This window comes from Carlito syrichta, unplaced genomic scaffold (genome assembly GCF_000164805.1).
Source record: "Carlito syrichta isolate Samal-C Ts95f unplaced genomic scaffold, Tarsius_syrichta-2.0.1 Scaffold302608, whole genome shotgun sequence".
Classification (NCBI taxonomy): domain Eukaryota; kingdom Metazoa; phylum Chordata; class Mammalia; order Primates; family Tarsiidae; genus Carlito; species Carlito syrichta.
Genome location: NW_007246704.1, coordinates 1,021,249 through 1,039,659, shown reverse-complemented (window position 1 = coordinate 1,039,659; position 18,411 = coordinate 1,021,249).

The following is an 18,411-nucleotide window of genomic DNA, read 5'->3' as shown; positions in this document are numbered from 1 at the left end:
GACACACCGAGTTGTAGCAGCAGACACCCGACGTCCCACAAAGTCAAAAACATTTGCAGTCTTGCCCTTCTAAAAAAAAGTTTGCCGTCCATTAGCATAAAGTGCACTGCATAACTTCAGAACCCTAGTGGGGTGCAATAAAATTATTGATATTATGAGGCAACAGTTAAATGATGCTGTCCTTGGAGGTGACAGGGAGCAGGGGATCTGATGGGATCCCTTTCCCTGCACCAGGTCATGGTTTTATGTCCCAAATCCTATCCTTAGAAGATATAGCGTCTTGACTGACAGAGCCGGGCCAATTGCAGGCTGAGAAAACAGCGTGAGCAAAAGCTTAGTGGTGGGAGATGACAGATTGGGTTTGGAGAGTGGTAAGTGTGGCACAAGGAAATGGGCCTCCGATTTCCACCTCCAAAAATACCTCTGCCCTGTGTGTGGCCAGCAGCAGGGCCTGGGGCCAGGACCCCCGGCTGTCAACGGGCTGCTCACTGGCTCTGGGGGCTGGAGGTGCTGGGAGCGGCATTAGCCGCTTGATTGAGTTATGACAGCTCCTTGCGCCCAACGGGAAGCCAGGCGAGGGCGGTCCTAGCGGGGGCCTGCAGACAAATGATGATAAAGTGCTCACTTTAAGGAACCATCTCCATAATATTTCATGTGCACGGCGCGGGGAGGGGGCGGGCAGGCTGCCCTGGTGGCACAGCTAACTACTCCATCAATTGATTTGATTCACGGCGGCAGCTACTCCCAGTCATAATATTTCAAACAAATGGGGCCGTGGATAGAAATAATATCTGCATCAATATTAACCCTGAAAGAACTAATGGACATAAGCTATAATTTCCTGGACACCCTAATAACGCATTTTGACCGTCGCAGGCACGGGACCATTTTTCTTTTTCTCTTTTCTCTCCTCCGCTTGTCTGTCTGTCTCTCTTCTCCTTGCGCCCTGGGAGATCTGCTTTGATGGTTTGGGGGTCTCAGGGGCCCCTGTCCCCACTTCCTACCAACCACAGCACCCCGCCAAAGAGGAGAGAACTGGAAACCTGCACTACCGTAGTCTGTTTATCCTGCACTTGTGGTCTGCTTTCCCTGTGCAGCGGCGAGCAGGACTGTTTGGAAAAGGAGAGCTTGCCTGCAGGCTGGATAGAAACGAGGCACAACTGGGTCTTTTTGTCATTCGTTCATGCATCAGATACTTCTGTGCACCTACTATGTTGTGGGCACTTTACTAGGTGCTTGGGCTCCATCTGCGAACAAAAGAGAAAAAACTGTCCCGTGGAATTTGCATTATAGTTGGTGGGGGTTGGACAACTGATAAGTCCCACGTGCTCGAGTGATAAATCACACAGTTTGTTAGTAAGGCTGGGGCCCCCACAGTCCTAGAATTGCCCTATTTGCAGACTGGGGTTCTCAGAGGAGTGAAGTGTGCTGATGGATTGGAGACTGTGTGGACCTGTTCTTTTCCACAATGGTGAGGAATAACTTCCCAAGAGCTGAGGATAGCTCTTGGGGGTGTTTTGTTTGCCCTGCATATTTTCTACAAATTTATGCATAAAATTTAAAAAGCAAGGAGATATTGCTTAAAAGTCTGATTTCTGCCTTCCCTTTAGAAATGGGAAGATTCAGCATCACCCACATTCCCTCACGACAACCACTGGCTAGAGTTGGTGAGTGTCCACCCCTTTAGCCAAGGCTCACACTCTGCAATTCACTGCAGTCCTCACTGCTCCCTACTGCTCCCTGCCACGCTGCACCCATGGGGTCCCTAAGGGCATTTGCTCATGGCCCCTGGTTGTCTCCTCAGAGCTGGTTTCTCACTTCCCTGTCCTTGTCCAGGTCCTTCTCCCAGTGATCCCCCCTACTCCTAATCACACCATCTGCATGACAGCCTTTCCTGCTTTTGATCCTGCTGCTCTCTTTCATACCATTGTGTGGCTCTGTGACCACTTCATGGAAGCAGACATGTTTAGCTGTGGGGTTGAAAACCAGGCCTCTTCACTTTGCAGATTTATAGCACTCAGTCACACCATCCCTCTGCTGTTATTTTGGTTTTGAAGTCTTGTTACTCTAATTTAAAAAAAAACCAGAATTATATATGTGTGTGTGTGTGTGTGTGTGTGTGTGTGTGTGTGTGTGTGTGTGTGTGTGTTTTATATATGTGTATGTGTGGTACACATACTTACACATATACACTCACACACACATATGTATATACAAAATTTGTGAAGTAATTTCCAGAATTGGAGGCAAACTTTGGAAAAGCAGTCACTGGAACCAGGCAGATCTGGGTAAACCCAGCCACCAGGTGCCTGCTGGCTACAAGACCCCATATCTTAGCTTCTTCATTTTCAAAAAGGGGATAACCGCAGGATCAATGTCACAGCGTTATTTTTTGTGGGGATAAGATGAGACAATGTAATTAGTACATACTGAGGGCCCATCAGAAGGGATAACGAATGTCCTCTTTCACGTTGCTGTTACCCTTGGTGCTGCATTAGTGCTCACTTCCCTCAGGGAGGCAGGATGGGATGGTGTGGGCAGAGGAGCTGGCGGTGCTTTGTGGAAGTGACCCCGAGGTCTGGCCTGGGTGGAGTTTCAGAGGTTCCCTAATTGAGCTAACCGCACTTTGGAGTGTCCGCCCACACCTCTGCTGGAGAGAAGCTTTCCTCTAGCTTAGAGTGTACACTTGAGGTCTGCTGTGCACACACACTGAGCAAGTGACCACAGGACACCATTCATCTCCACTGGCATTCTCACGCTTCAGTGTGCACCAGAACCACCGGGGGTGGTTGTCAAAGTCCAGTCTGCTGGGCCCACTGCCAGAGCCTGAGCGTATGCATCTCTAACTCGTTCCCCTCGTACTACAGTAGGCTCTTCCAGGAAGCTGTAGATAGGCCACCCCCACTTTCGCCTCTATTCCTTTGTTAAAGAGGGAGAGATCTGCTTGTGTGTTACTCTAAGCCCTCTCAACCTCACCTCCCACTCTAGTCACTGCTGTAGCTACCAGCTCCACGCAGGCTGCAAGAGCTTGGCAGAGCTCCACTGGCAGCACCGGACCTGGCCCCATGCCCATTAGCCTCACCTCCTGCTGATGTTCTTCTAACACCATCTCACGGGCTGCTCAACACTCCAACATGCACAACCTGGACATTGATGCCTTTGACCAAAGGGAATGGAAAGTAGTGGGCCATGGCCTTCCCCTGCCATCCTCAGGGTGGCAGTTCTGACATGTGCATCCTAAGGCTGGCCCAAAGTTGCAGGGGTTAAGCTCACCATCCGCATCGGGGGCCAACTCTAGGCAGCAGCCCATTTCTTGCCTCTCATCCTGCACCTTTGCACTCGGCATCACTTCCTTCATAAACTTCTCAAACATAAGCCTTTGTCTCAGGTTCTCTTTGGCGGGGAACCTTCACTTGCTTAGAAAACCTCCTAAAGATGGATCTGAAATTCCAAGGTGGACAGAGACCTTTCTCCATCCAAAGAGCCGACAAATGCTTGCTGAGCCCTGACACCAGGACCAGCACATGCCAGACCCTAGAGGTACGACAATGGACAAGGCAATGAGCAAGTTACAGATCCTGGGCTCGAGGGGCTCACGGCACACTGAGGAAGGGGTTAATGAGCCACAGAAGCTATGAAGAGTAATAAAGGCAAGAATCAGGAGAACAGAGTGGGCACCCAGCCCACTCCACCCAGAAAAGGTGATACCTGAGCTGAGATCTGTCACTAGACCAGGACAAAATCCAAATCAGCTCTTCAGTTTTCAAAGTTCACCCTAGGAGGGCAGAAACTGGATACATGCAATGAATATAACTTACTGTGTCATCTTTTCTAGAATCTACTGATCTGCCCTCAAGGATGCCTTCCCTTGAGTCTAGCCAGAGCCTGAATGCTCCAGTTTGCCCACTTTCTCCTGCTCTGACCTTTGAGGAAAAGGAGAGGAGCAGATTCCCAGCCCTGAGAGAAGAAAATGCAGCCCCCAGACAACCCCTCACAGCCAGGAGATGACCCTGACCCTTAGCCTCCTCCTGGCTCATTTCTGCCACCATTCCTTCCTCTCCTGTTTCTCCTGGGCCTATTGCCCTCCCTGGCCCAGACATGGCCTAGAGCAGGAGAAGCACATAGTTCTAGGGGCATCAGGATTGCAGGGGATGCGTCTCTTGGGGGAGAACCTTCAGTATCTCAAAATCGATCACAGGCCCACCTGCCACCATCACCAGTCTCCCTTTCAAAATATAATCATGAACCAATGCAAGGTTGATTCATTGACACTCTGGCGGGGGTGAGGGGGGCAGTCCAGGCATGTTTTGCCATCCCTAGGAATCCTCCCTCAAATTCTCAAAGTACTATTGGTTATAATTTGCTCTAACTTCTGCAAAGAGCCATGAGCATAGAACTGAGCCAAAAAGACCTTTTCAGATGAAAGGGCAGGATAGCCAGATCAAGTGTTGTCTTTCCTAGCTGCACAAATATTTGGGAAAGCCCAGCACAGACTTGCCTGTGACTTGGGAGGTTGGGGGGAGACCAAGTAGATCCCCTCTAAGTGACTTTCCTTAGCCACAGACATGGCTAGATCTTTGTGTGCTAAGGTGTCTCCTGTGTTCTCATGGGATCATCATGCCTTGTCTCTGGGGTCTGCTGTGGGGAAGCATATCTGCTTTATTTTCTGAACCCTTGGGAACTCTTTGCTCTGGGAAATGTGGGTGCCAGCTCCTTTAAGGGATGTGGGATTTGGCTCTTGGTTTCTGCTGAAAGCTGGCATTTCCTGCAGCTGAAATGAGGCCAAGACCTCTGTGTGGCACTGCTAATCTCCTTCCTGTCCCACTCTCAGACCCCCTAGGTGGAGGGGTCAAAAGGTCAGCTTCCTCCCTCTCCTGGCACCAGAGGAACTTGGCTAAGGACAAACCAATGTCCAATGGCAGCCAGACCAGCCAGAGTCAACCTGCTCCTTGGTGCAAATACCCTGAAGAAGGAAATCTGCTTCCCAGGGTAGTGTAGCTAAGGCACTGGATTGGCAGCCCAGAGACCTGTGTTCCAGTCCCAGCTCTGCTGCTATCCTGCTGTGTGACCTTGGGCAAGTTACTTTCTTTCTCTAGTCTCAAGATCTCCATCTGTAAAATGAGCATGCAGGAATATCTCTCACATTCCAAGATACCGATTGTGATTCAGAGAGACAGAGAAAGGGGAGAGAGAGAGAGAGAGAGAGAGAGACAGAGAGAGAGAGAGAGAGAGAGAGCACAGAGGCAAGTACAATCTTTGGGGAGGAGTCCTTTGCAGCCTAGCAGTCTGCAGCATCCTTCTGAGCAAAGAAATGGATTCAGAATTCAAAGATCGTGAAGGTTCTTTATTGCTAAAGGGGGAAAGGTCCGAATATTGCTTAGCAAATTACCATCTGCTAGGGGCACCATTATGCCTTGACACAACCATTGGTCAGCAAATTGGTCACATTATTGGTTAGTAAATTTGAGGCTGCAGAATTATTTATTGGCAAATTAGAGATGGCAGAATTATTGGTTGGCGAGGCCAGAATTGCAGCGATTGGTTAGCAAATTAGAGATGCCTGTTTTGGTCTGTGAATAAATCACGGCTGGTCAGGGTATTGGAGGCCAAATTAGAGGTGGCCGAGTTATTTATGGCCAAGCCAGGAAAGCAAAAATCACATTTGCCCGACAGAGAGGGGGTCAGCCCTCAACGTGTGGGGTTACTCCATGAGAGAGCCTCCAGGTTGAAGTGATGCAAGCTGGAGTCTTGTTCTGCTGCACCTTCTGGTCATATCCCAGTCCTTGTTTCCAAAGATAAGTAGAAGATGTTTGCAGTGCTGGACTGCTCAGTGAAGCAGAGGCTAAAAGTCTAGTCCAAGAAAAGACTTGATCAGAGTCTGGAAAAGAAGCCAGGTTTGACTTAGAAACATGTTCTTCAAAGACATGACTTCTCACTGTCTTCTGGCCCCACCTAAAATGGAAAACCATGTGGCATGAGAGGTTCTGACCTCAGGAACTCAGGATCAAGTTGAAACCCTTCTTCTTTAGGGCTCTGGCCAGACCCCAGTTCTCTGGGAAGGTCAACTCTTCCCTGGCAGTTTGTAGTGGTCTCATGTCTGTCCGAACTTCCCCCTGTCTGGATCGCTCACTACTCAGTTATTTTCACTCTTCTTTCCATTTGCTTTAGACTCTTGCTGAGTTTTCATATTTCCTCTGCCAGATAAACAGCTTTTTGAGGGCAGGGTTCTTGCCCTTACTTCACTCATGGAGCCAGGTACAGGACTAAACATCCACATGGTGGATGCATGTATATGAGTGCATATGGTTGGACGATGAATGAATGGGTGGATAATGGATGAGTGGATAGATGGATGGAGGATGGGCAGATAGATGTATAATGGATAGGCGGATGGATGATGGATGGATAGATGGAGGGATGGATGGATGATGGATGACTATGTGATGAATGGATTATGGATGGATGGGTAGATGGATATATGAATAAAGGGATAGATGGATGGATGGTGGATTCAGGTATGATGAATGAATGATGAATGGATAAGTGGATGGATGATGGATGGATATATGATGAGTGGGTAGATGATGGATGGTTGATGGATGGATGGATGGATGATGGATGGATGATGGATGGAGGATAGACGGGTGGATGATGGATGGATGATGGATGAATGATGGATGGAGGATAGACGGGTGGATGATGGATGGATGATGGATGGATGGATGGATGATGGATGAATGATGGATGGAGGATAGACGGGTGGATGATGGATGGATGATGGATGAATGGAAGAATGGATGGATGAATGGATGGATGGAGGAATGGATGAATGGATAGATGGATAGGTGGATGGATGGATGGATGGATAAGGGATGAATGGACGGGTGGATGACGGCTGGGTGGATGACGGCTGGGTGGATGATGGATGGATGATGAACAGATGAATGAATGAGAAATGGATGAGGGTGAGTGGATGGATGGTTAGACAGTGTTTAGATGGTAGAATAGAAGGAGAGATTATTGTTGTTGATTTTTTAAGATAGAAAAGCAGTGATCCCCAAGTGAAGAAAGTTGGAGTTTCAGAGTCAGAAGAAATCTGAAGCCATATAATCTACCCCCTTCTCTTCCTTAGGGCAAGTTTTTAAATAAAAAATTAAGCAAAACCATTGACGTCTAGGGCCGTAAAGGAAAGTTAGCCAAGGTCTTCCAGTGAGCTCTACTCATATTCCATCTGCAGAAGTTACCAAATTCTAGGGAGAGCCCAGAAAGAATCTCAAAGCTAAAGGAAGACAATGGTGTCACGAGGAGCTTAGGCTTCTCTGGTCATCATGAAGTTCTAGATAAAACAGGGAGCCTCATCATAATGGGCTGAATTTTAATTTTCCAATGTGTCTGTACACTCACCTCATTGCTTATTCCCACATCATCTTGGAGAGCAAGATGGTGGAAAGACTTCATGTTACAGATGAGAAAATTACTGTTCAGAAAAACGGAGGGATTTGTATAGGGGCCCACAAGGATTCAGGGCAAGAACCTAGGTCTCCTGACTGCCTCTGGCCTATCCACTACCAGCCAACTGACCTGTCCCCTCTCCCTTGCCCAGTTCATCTTTTAAATGGGGATAGTAACACTTTCATGAACATTAAATGAGATAATACATGTCTAGTGTCTATAGCATGGAAGGTGCTTAATAAATGGGAGATATCGCTCTTAACAATAACCATCCACTTATTTTGGATATTTTAGATATGTCACCTTTCACTATCATAAAGAATGCTGTGGTGAACATCTTTGTAGATAAGACTTTCTTATGTTCAGTACAGGTTGAATATCACTAATCTGAAAATTCAACATCCAAACTACACCAAGATTCAAAACTTTTTGAGTGCCAACCTGATGCTCAAAGGAAATTCTCAGTGGAGCATTTTGCATCAAAGATTAGAGATACTCAGCTGGTAGGTATACTGCAAATCTTCCCAAATCCAAATCTCTGAAATCCAAAACACTTCCATTCCCAAGCATTTCGGATAAAGCATACTTAACCTGTATTATTTTCTTATGACTGATTCTCAGACCTAGTTAAAGTTATCAGCTGAATCAAAAGGTAAAACTTTTGATAATTTTGTAAATACAGCCAAATCAGTCTTCCAAAATTGTCTTGTTGAATGAGTTTTCATAGTCACAGGCCACCATTTATTAAGTGCCTACTATGTGCCTGGCACTGTGCTAAGCACTTTATGTGTATTGAGCCTCCCCTATGGGGTAAATACTTTATTATCTTCCATTTACACAACAGAAAACTGAAACAAGAGCACATCAATGACTTGCCTAGGGCCATGAAGCCTAGTTATGAAAAAACTGGAGATTTCATTCCAGGTCCCACGACTCCAAAGCCCCTCCTTTCCACCACTTGCTGCACTGTGACTTTGCTGTAGTGGGCCAGCCAAGCCTGTTTCTCTCTGGCACCTGCCCTCTGCACCCACACTGGGCAAGCTGCTCTTCACGTGCTCCCTTAAGTTGCAGCTGGAGTAGGGAGGCAGGAACTCTCTTAGCCTCCTCCTCCACTCCAGCCACTCCAGCCTCTTACAGCCCGGGGAGTATCAGGGCAACACCTCCAAGAGTTGGACAAGGAGAGCTCCTGCAAAGCCTGAGGACAAGCCTTTTCATACATGGGAAACCACCTGGCATTTCGTCCTGGGTGCCCTTTCTGAACCAAATCCCAGCCCTTCTGAGGTTGGACAAGCAGGGGCCGAGGAAGCCCCACTGCCCAAGGAGTTCCTGCTCTGGATGGCCTGGGTATGGGGTGAGCTGGGCTCTTCCTCAGGCTCGTTTTGCCTTTCTCTGCCTCATCGGATTCGCAATGCCCCATTGAAAGGCTTGCTGTGCAGATTTGGCCATCAAGTCCTTGCAAAATCCACATCATCTGCGGGAACTTAAAACTACAGTGTCCCGTGTCTGGAGCTCTGAGAAGGGAGGCCAGGGGAGGCTCAGAGCAGCTCAGGGGAGGTTTCCAACTGGATGCGCTCCCGCTGGCAGCCCCACGCAGGCATCCTCCATCAGGATCCCAGGACCTTCCAGAGAGGCCTTGGCCTTCTGCCTCCCTGGCTCTGAGGAGAAGCAGCAGGAGCTGCATGGGAGGATCTGGAATGAAAGCCAATTGTTGAGTCACAAATCAGGCAGGAGTGGGAAGTGCAGCCCACAGCTCTTTTCCCTTTCTTGGCTTGACCAGGGAGGAAAGGCAAGGATGGGCTTCCCCAGAGCAGCAGGGGTCTGACCAATGGCTGCCCAGCACGGCTCTGTCACCTTCTCCAATTCCACAGTGCTAGGATGCTGAGAACCAACCCAGGCATGGCCACAGGGGCCACAAACAGGGCCCAAGTCCATGACCATCTATAACATGAATCTAGATATATTTTATCTGATCTGTGCAGGATTTAGAAAAATATGAAGTCATGGTCAACCCTTAGGCATCAGAAACAGGATCATCTGGATTTCTGACAGCTGTTGAAAAAATTGGATGTGGCCACCCAGGTACACACCCTCAGGGCAGCAAGTATTGAGCACTGAGTGGCAGCAGCTCCCTGTTGAACAGGGCTTGAACTCTCCAAACACCTGCAGTCTCCCTATACTCCCAGCTCGGGACTCATACAGTTTCTCCAACTGAGGTCTCCTGACCCACATCTGGAGGCATTTTGTCATCTGACCTTGGCTATACTAGGGTGGTTAAGAACTGACACTGCCTTCAAGGGGACAGATGCTTGACTCCAATATCAGGTACCCACGGAGGCACCATCAGGGCAGGGCAAGAGTGTAGGCACAGTGCTAGGAAGTGCTAGTAAGTGGCTGAGGAACAAGCATTCACACAAAGGCATCAGGGAAAGTCCTATGGAGATGTGCACCCAGCCAGTTCCAAGGTTACTGACTGAGTAAGGGGAGCAGGCTCCCTGAAGCCAGTGGATATGGATGCTGGAATTGGCAGAACCTTTTGGGATAATAATCCCATGAGGTTGGAGAGGGGACACAAAGGGGCAGGGCACAGGCCAGGGTTTCACTGCAGGAGCTGTGAGCCTTAAGGGGGTCCTGCAGCTCTGGACCCTGACTTTCAGAGAGCATCTTGTTCTGGTTGGACAATCCTGAATTCTAACCTCAGCTCTGCTCCTACCTACTTATGCAAGTGACTCAACCTCTTGACTTTAGTTTTCCCATCTTTAGTTACTGCAATATACCCATCTATATTAGTCAACTTGGGTTGCCATCACAAAATTCCATAGTCTAACTTAAACAACAGAAATTTATTTTCTCATACTTCTAAAAGCTGTAAGTCCAAGGTGCATGTGCTGGGGTTAAGTTGGAGAAATACTGAAGTTCTCTGAACTCTCAGCGGGGAGACCCTGGGCCCACTACTCCAGCCTCTGAACACTCAGCTGGTGCAAGGGTCTTCCCAAATCCTGGCTAAATTTTTCCCCAAGGCGTATGAAGGAACTCAGCAGGCGTTTTCACAAGTCTCCCCCTTCCATTTTCTTTCTTTTTTCTTTTATTTTTTTGAACCAAGTTTGCTCTCTGGGTGGGTTTCTCTGCTTGCTTCCTCACAGCCTAATTATTATTTCATGAAAAAAATAGCTTCTCACACCTAAGAGAGATGCTTTTTTACTCCAGTAACTAAGAATTTTCAATGGCAGTCACTGAGCAATTACACGCTACGATTTATACTATATCCTCCAATCTGTTCTTCAACAATACGAGTCCCTATTATCATCAGTCAGGCAATAATCAAAAGCCTAAAATAGGCTTATAAGAAATCTCAGAACTGCAGGAACGGGCTCTTACTGGGAGTTATGATACAGTTCAGGAGCAGGTTTCCAGAAAAATAGGCAACAACACACAAATGTACTATGTATTTACCCAGGAGAAGCTGCACAGTACAAAACAGGAAAAGTGTGTGGGGCTGGGTTGAGAAACCAAAGACCAATCAAGCTCCCCTTTTGAAGTCATGGCAAAGCTTCCAGGGGCTAGTACATTCTCTTGGGTCTTTTATGTAGAAAGGCAATTTGCTGGGCACTGGTGGAACTTCATTGCCCAGGAAACCACTTGAGGGAGTCAGAAATTCTGTTGTATCACATACTGTCTTAGAAACTCCTGGGCCCTTTCATCTTCTTGGCCTGTTCTGTCTGTCTTGGTGTACAATTGTGTATCCCAAACTTTCTCTATTATGTGTTTGTGTGTGTATGTATCATTCTCACAATTTGCTTCATAGTCATGTACTCCTGTACTATATTACTGACTTTTCATTTTTATTTAAAAAGACTTGTTCCAAACAAATAAAACTTTAAATTTGTTTATTGGAGTTGGCAACTTCATGACATGATTGTAAATGAAAAATCAGTCTATTTCCTTGTGAGCTGAAAGCACAGGTTACTTCTGTCCCAGCCTTCTGCCATTAGCCGGAAATCTCTGCCTCTGCCTCTGCACACAGGGATTCTCAGGCTGCCCAGCATCTTAACTCCCAGCATGCCACAGGGTGTCATGGCAGGATGGAGAGACAGCTCTGCAGTTGGGCAGTAGGAAAAGCTAATGGCCATGTACCTTGAATTTATGTTAATTGATATGTCATTAAACCTAGGGGGTCTGTACCTTCTGAACACTACCCAGCTTCCTTCTGGGCCTCTCTTGCCTAGTATTTTACAGACACCATATTTCTCTCTCTCTTTTCCTTCACTTTGTAATTTGGTATAGTAGATGCAGAGGGTCCATCTTGCCAATTCACTGTTTTAGTATTTTGTTTATCACTTTCTCTTGATCTAGAACATTCCAGGGAGAAATTCACACCCAATTTGAATCTTCTAATGGCTCTTTAGAAAAGTTTGAGCTTGTTGAGTTAATCTTCAAAGAAGATTTCATTGGTTTCTGTTGGGTGAGAAATTGGAGGCACAGTTGATGTGGGCATAGGAACTGGGACTAAGGAGCTGCCATCTCCTTCCAGCCATCTCAACAATGTTCTCTGCATACTGTGGGACCCAAATACTTAGAGAACATCTAATATGCAACTCCTTATTTTCTTCACAAGAATGCATTATCTTAGCACGCTCCACTATCCCAGCTCAATGGCAGTGTTCAAATTCCAGCTCCACTGTTAAGGGAAATATCTGACCTCACTGAATCTCAGTTTCCTCACTGTGAAATGGCAAAGATGAGGATGACTATGTCCCATATTTCAGCCAGGAGATTGAGGGAAAGATCCCTGCCTGACTCTGGCACATAACGTGGGGTTTTTTTTACCCAACAGCATGCTACATGCTACTGACCTCCATTACCCACTAGGCTAGCTTGGACCAGCTGGTGGAAAAGCTTGTCAGTCTCTAACTTTGTTTAACAGAGAGCAAGCATGCACCTAGCATGACTCCTTTCCCAGTGGCCCTGTGTTGTGAGCAGAATCTTTCCCCTCTACAAGGCCTGACCCAGGTCAACCTGACCTTGGCAGCTTCCCAGATGCTCCAGGTTTCTGGGGTTGACTGGTCACAGGCTATTTCCCCTTTCCACAGTGAACAAACATGGGTCTTTTGCAGTCCTAATCCCCCATCCCAGCCCTTCCTGCCAAAGGCCTTCCCATTACAACCCTAGGTGTCTCACCAGCCCAGAGGAGCCTACTGGCATCCTTAAGGTCTCTGAAGCACACATGTTCTCACACATGTGAGGTGTTGCTAATATGCAGCTTTGGAGAATGCACTAGATGGTTCTAATAATTTCTCTGCCTTTGATCTAGGGCAAATAAGTTTGCCTCTTTTCTAATATTTTGTAAGTCTCTTTACCTATAGAATGAGACTGTGTTTCTTTTCTTTTCTTTTTTAGAAAGCTGGATTTATTAAGAGGACAGAAAATCTCCCACGGTGGGTGGGGACCCAAGGGGATTGCCTGAGATTGTGCTATTATCTTTTTATTTGATGAAAGAGATTTTTTTCAATTTATTCTTAAATCAAAGTATAACATACAGAAATGGGCAGATGTCATAAATATATAATCCAGTGGTTGTCTCACTTTCTGGAAAGAGCCAGATAGAAAATATTTTAGACTTCGCAGGCTGTGCAATCTCTGTTGCAACTACTCAATCTGCCTTTGTAACATGGAAAACTCCCCCCATAGACTATACGTAAATGGATAACCAGGGTTGTATTCCAATAAAACTTTATTTGCAAGAACAGACAGCTGACCACATTTGACCTGCCAGCATAGTTTGCCAACTGCTATGGATTGAATTCTTGGTTCCTTCCAAAATGTATATGTTGAAACCTTACTCCTCAGTGTGGTGGTATTTGGAGGTAGGATTTTTGGGAGATAGATAGGGTTAGATTAGGTCTTGAGGGTAGGAAACTCATGAGGAAATTAATGCTCTTATAAGAAGAGGAAAAGACAGGAGACTCCCCCCACCAACCCTTGCCATTTGAGGATATAGAAGAAGGTGGTTATCTAAGTTCATTTGGGCTACAATAACAAAATACCTTAAACTAGGTAATTTACAAACAACAAAAAAGTTATTACTCACAGTTCTGGAGACTGGGAAGTCCAAGATCAAGGTGCCAGCAGATTGGGTGTCTTCAGATGGTGCCTTCCAAGTGTCCTCACATGGAGGGAGAGACAAATTGTCTCAGGCCTCTTTCATGAAAGCACTGATTCCATTCATAAGAGCAGATCCCCCATGACCTAATCACCTCTGAAAGGTGACACTTCATAATACTATGCCCTTGGGGTTAGGTTTCAATATACAAATTTTGGAGCGACACATACATCCAGACCATAGCAGTGGCTATCTGTAAATCAGGAAGAGGGCCCTCACCAGACAACAAATCTGCTGGCACCTTCATCTTGAACTTTCAGCCTCCAAAACCATGAGAAATAAATATTTGTTGTTTAAGTCACCCAGTCTGTGGTGTGCTGTTACAGCAGCCTGTACCGGCTGATCCTCCAATCCCTGGTACAGTCCAGTAAATTATCAAAAATGAGCACACCTGTGTGACCATTATGCAGCTCAAGAAATAAAAGATTATCTGCATGCCAAGAGCCTATGTGTGCCCTTTTTCATCTACTAGACTCAATTTATTTCTGATATCCCTCCAAGATATTTTTCTTATAATTTTTGTCATTTCTTTTTTTTTCTTTGAGTTGGAGGCTCACTCTGTCGCCCAGACTGGAGTGCAGAGGCTACTCCTGGCCACTGCAGCCTCGACCTGCTGGGCTCCGGCGATCCTTCCACCTCAACCTTCCAAGTAGCTGGAACTACAGGCATGCGCTATAACGCCTGGCTAATTTTTTGATTTATTGTAGAAATGAGGTCTCACCAAGTTGCCCAGGCAGGTCTTGAACCCGCGGGCTCAGGCAATTCACTCACCTTGGCCTCCCAAAGCGTGGGATTATAGGCTGAGCCACCGAGCCCAGCCTTGTCATTTCTTATATGCCAAAATATGTGTCTTATGTGATAGGCCACTTAGACATTATCATTTGAGACGGTGGCTTCCAAACCCTGTCTTCAAGTGAAAATTCAATGACACTCCTATGAGTATTGTGCAAGAAGAGCAGAGCATTGGGTGCACTAGAAGCAGAGACTCAGAGCTCATCCATTTCCTACCCTTTCTATATTTGGGGTCAAAATGGAACTGTGAGAGTTTCTCTGAACCCAGTTTGAAAACCAGTCCTTGGAACATTCATTAATACCCCAAGGAAGACAAATATGCAATCTCTCATTCACCATAAATGACCCATGTGCTTCTCCATGGCCCTTGGGATGGTGTCCGGGGATATAGCCAGGGGTCTTCAATGGTAGTAGCAGACAGGTTAGCGATGCCAGATGGGCACATGGACCCATTTATTCATGAGCATGAGTGAAACGCTCTGTTGACCCCCAGAAACACCTGGGGCGGTGGGCCGTTGAAGGGTCTGGGGTCCTGCACCATTAGAAGAAATAAGAGTCAGCAGAATGAGGGTGATGGCCAATGAGGTGACCTCATCTATGCCCTCAGCTGGTGGGGTCTGGGCAATTCAAGTCACAGGAACATTGTTGGTTAAAACAAATATTTTTAAGAGTAGAAGACACCCATTTTATTTTCTGTTTTGTTTCTTTATTGACCAAGCAGTGTCCTTGATATTCCAAGAAACTGTGGTCTTTTTTCTCCTCTGAGATTTAGATCTCTCCTTGAGATGAAAAGTGAGTTTAAAAGTTTAGGAATCCTCATCACCTGAAGGCTAGCAGGAAGCCTCCAGAAAGTGCCCTGGGTTGGTGTATCCTCTAAATTTCTGCTTATGGCTTCATGATGGCTCTTGTGTCAAAGGGGTGAAGGTTTTCAGGTGGAATTTTTGGCACCCGTGAAAAGATGGGACATGAGTAAGTAAGCCAAAGATGATTTGGCCAGATAGGGAGGGAGGCTGTCTTAGTCAATTTTGTACTGCTATAACAGAAATATCACTGACTGAGGAATGCATAAAGAACAGAAACTTATTTCCTCACAGTTCTGGAGGCTGAGAAGTCTAAAATCAAGGTGACAGCCATACCCACTCAATAAAGAATCAGCCAGTCCACATGTCAATAGTGCTGATCTTGAGAGACCTTGTTCTAGAGTCTGTGAGATGCGTGATTTCAATGAGACCAGTTGTCAAAGGGTACCCTGAGGTAGGTAAAAAATGATGAGCTCTGCTCTTGCTTGGAGGTGAGATGACAAGGAAAGGTCCCAGAGCCCCATTGCTGGACAATCTTTGGAGTTTCAGCCCAGACAGCTTGTGGAATGTTGCCCTGGTCACTAAAAGAAATGTCTTCCTCAGTCCAGCGGCTGGCCATCTAGACATCAATGGAGTTCTGAAGAAATTAATTAATCACTGAGGATCTCATCACCCAAATTTCCCCACTCAAATTTTCCCCTCCCTGGATCCCTGCACCCCTGCTGTTAAGTGTCATGGCTTCCCCGTGAGGTTCTGAACAGACCTTATCAGTCACGTGGGCACCAATCCATGGCAAATCACTGGAAGATCAAGCCCCCCGATACCTCGTATGTCTTGTCCCCAGCCGCCCCAGTTGCTGGCTGCAAACAGAGCAGATCTGGTTTTGGGTGATATCATTCCATGTCCTCAACCAGAGGCATTGAGATAATAACTTTCCAAATATTGTCTTACGAGATGCTTATCACTGTAAATCAATATTTTGTCACCAAGCAGTGAGCAAGGGGCAGTATCACTTTGCAGCAACACTCAGGTTGGTGAGGGGAGGTCAGGTCATCACATGGGGTGGGGAGATTTGGAGGAAGTAGAGCATGGAGTGAGAGAGTGGGCTCTGAAGAGACTCGAGGGTTGTTGAGACAAGTGAGGAGGACTTTGCCAGAGGAGCTGGTTTTCGGGCTGTACACAATGAATGCCAAATCAGAGGAGAAACCCATTTTACTCTTCAATTGGGGTTCAGTGGGCCATGTAGATGTGATAGATCCTGCTCTCGGAGTATCCAGTCTAAAAGAGAAGTCACAAAAGCCACTGCAAGGCAAGGCAACAAGTTGATGGACCAAACCGAGCAACCAGAGAACCTTGTTTCATCATACAATCATCATCAACTTAGTAACAGTTCTTCAGCAAAAATAAGATCCATAGCAACACTCGACCACATTAAACATACTCACTGGCTGTAAGATGGCTTGTCCCTTGGCCTCTGATTCCCTGTTGGTAACAGAGGGGCCTTGGTCAAAGCCAGTGCTGATTCCCTCAGGGTAGTATTCTGAGTTTGGAGATGGGGAGAAAAGGAATAACAGAGGATTTGAAGGGGACAGGTCAAGACTTGCTCTGTTAGCTGTGGCCGTAAAGCCACACCCAGGGTTGAGGCTGTCAGACTCTATTCCCCAATGTCTGCCTCTTCTGTCACAATTCCTTTAGAAGATTACAATCCTCTGTGAAACGCTTTCTAAGGAAAACCCAGGCAGGACGAGTACAAATGGAAGTTAAAAGGGGAGTGGGAAATTGCTGTGGGTTTTGTTTTGCTTCAGGGGCTGAGAGAGGGCAGTGCCGCGGTCATACTAGCATGGTGCTGCAATGACATTGTGAGACGAGTCCCTCATGGTTTGAATCAGCATCAAGTCATGGTGAAAGGCAAGGCATAGCCCAGCTGGCTCTGCCCAAACTCTGATGCTACTACTTACTACTAGCTGTGTGATCTTGGCCAGATTCCTCAACTTCTCTGTGCTCTGGCTTTCTTGTCTATAAATTGGGGGCATTAATGGTGTTGCTGTGAGTTTCAGTGAACAAATCACAGGCAAAGCACATAGAGCACCACCATAACTGCTCATTGTTGTTATTATTATTACAAAGAGTTGTGAAGATCAAATGGGACAATAAGCGTAGTCTACCATATTTGCGGGTTACTGCCCCTGGACACCCAGTCTAGGCAGGCAAAGACCACCTTCCTCAGGAGCTAACACTCCAGTGGGAAAGACACATTTTGAACAATACTTTAAGAACGTGATTTCAGGCAGTGATAATGGCTATGAAAGTGATTATTGCTATGAGAAAAGAAAAAAGTTCACAGAAAGGTTGGCAGAACTGCAATATGTCTTGGGCAGCTTGAGGCAGGGAGGCTGGAGGGGGCCTCTAGCTGGGGCTGCCATTGGAGCAGAGACCTGGAACGGGGACCACCAGTGACAGAGTGCCAAAGCCCCTGGCAACATCAGGTTCTGTCTAGGAGCAGTGTGTCTGGAAAGTGGTGGGAAGGGGAAGATGTGCTCACAGGGGTAAGCAGAGGCTAAGCAAATCTTGCAAGTCATGGGGAGGACTTCAGATTTTATTCTGGGCATATTCATATTTTAAGGCTGCTATAACAAAGTACCACAAGCTGGGTGCTTAAAACAACTGAAATGCATTCTCTCACACTCCTGGAGACCAGAGGTCTTGTGTCAAGGTGCCATCCAGGCCACATTCCCTGTGAAACATTAAGCAGACGTCTTCCTCACCCCTTCCTAGCGGTGGCTGTCTATCCCCGCCTTGCAGCTACATCGCTCCAATTTTTGCCTTTGTCATCATGGGACGTTCTCTCTGTATGTCTGCGTCTTCTAAGGATACCCATCATATTGCATTAAGGGTCCGTCCTACTCCAGGGTGACCCCATTATAACCAATTACATCTACAATGACCCTGTGTCCAAACAAGGTCATAGTCTGAGATACTGGGGGTTAGGACTTTAACATATATTTTGGGTGGGGGAGGTACACCTTAACTTAAATAAAAGTGGGTGACACAGGAAACCAGAGAAAGGGTTTGAACAGTATCATGATATAACTTGAATTTATGTTGTAAAAATACCATTGCACTTGCTGTATGCAGAGAAGACTCTGGAAGGCTGGGATGGAAGCATAGCCCACTGAGGAGGCTGTTGCACGAGCCAGGGGCACCACTGCC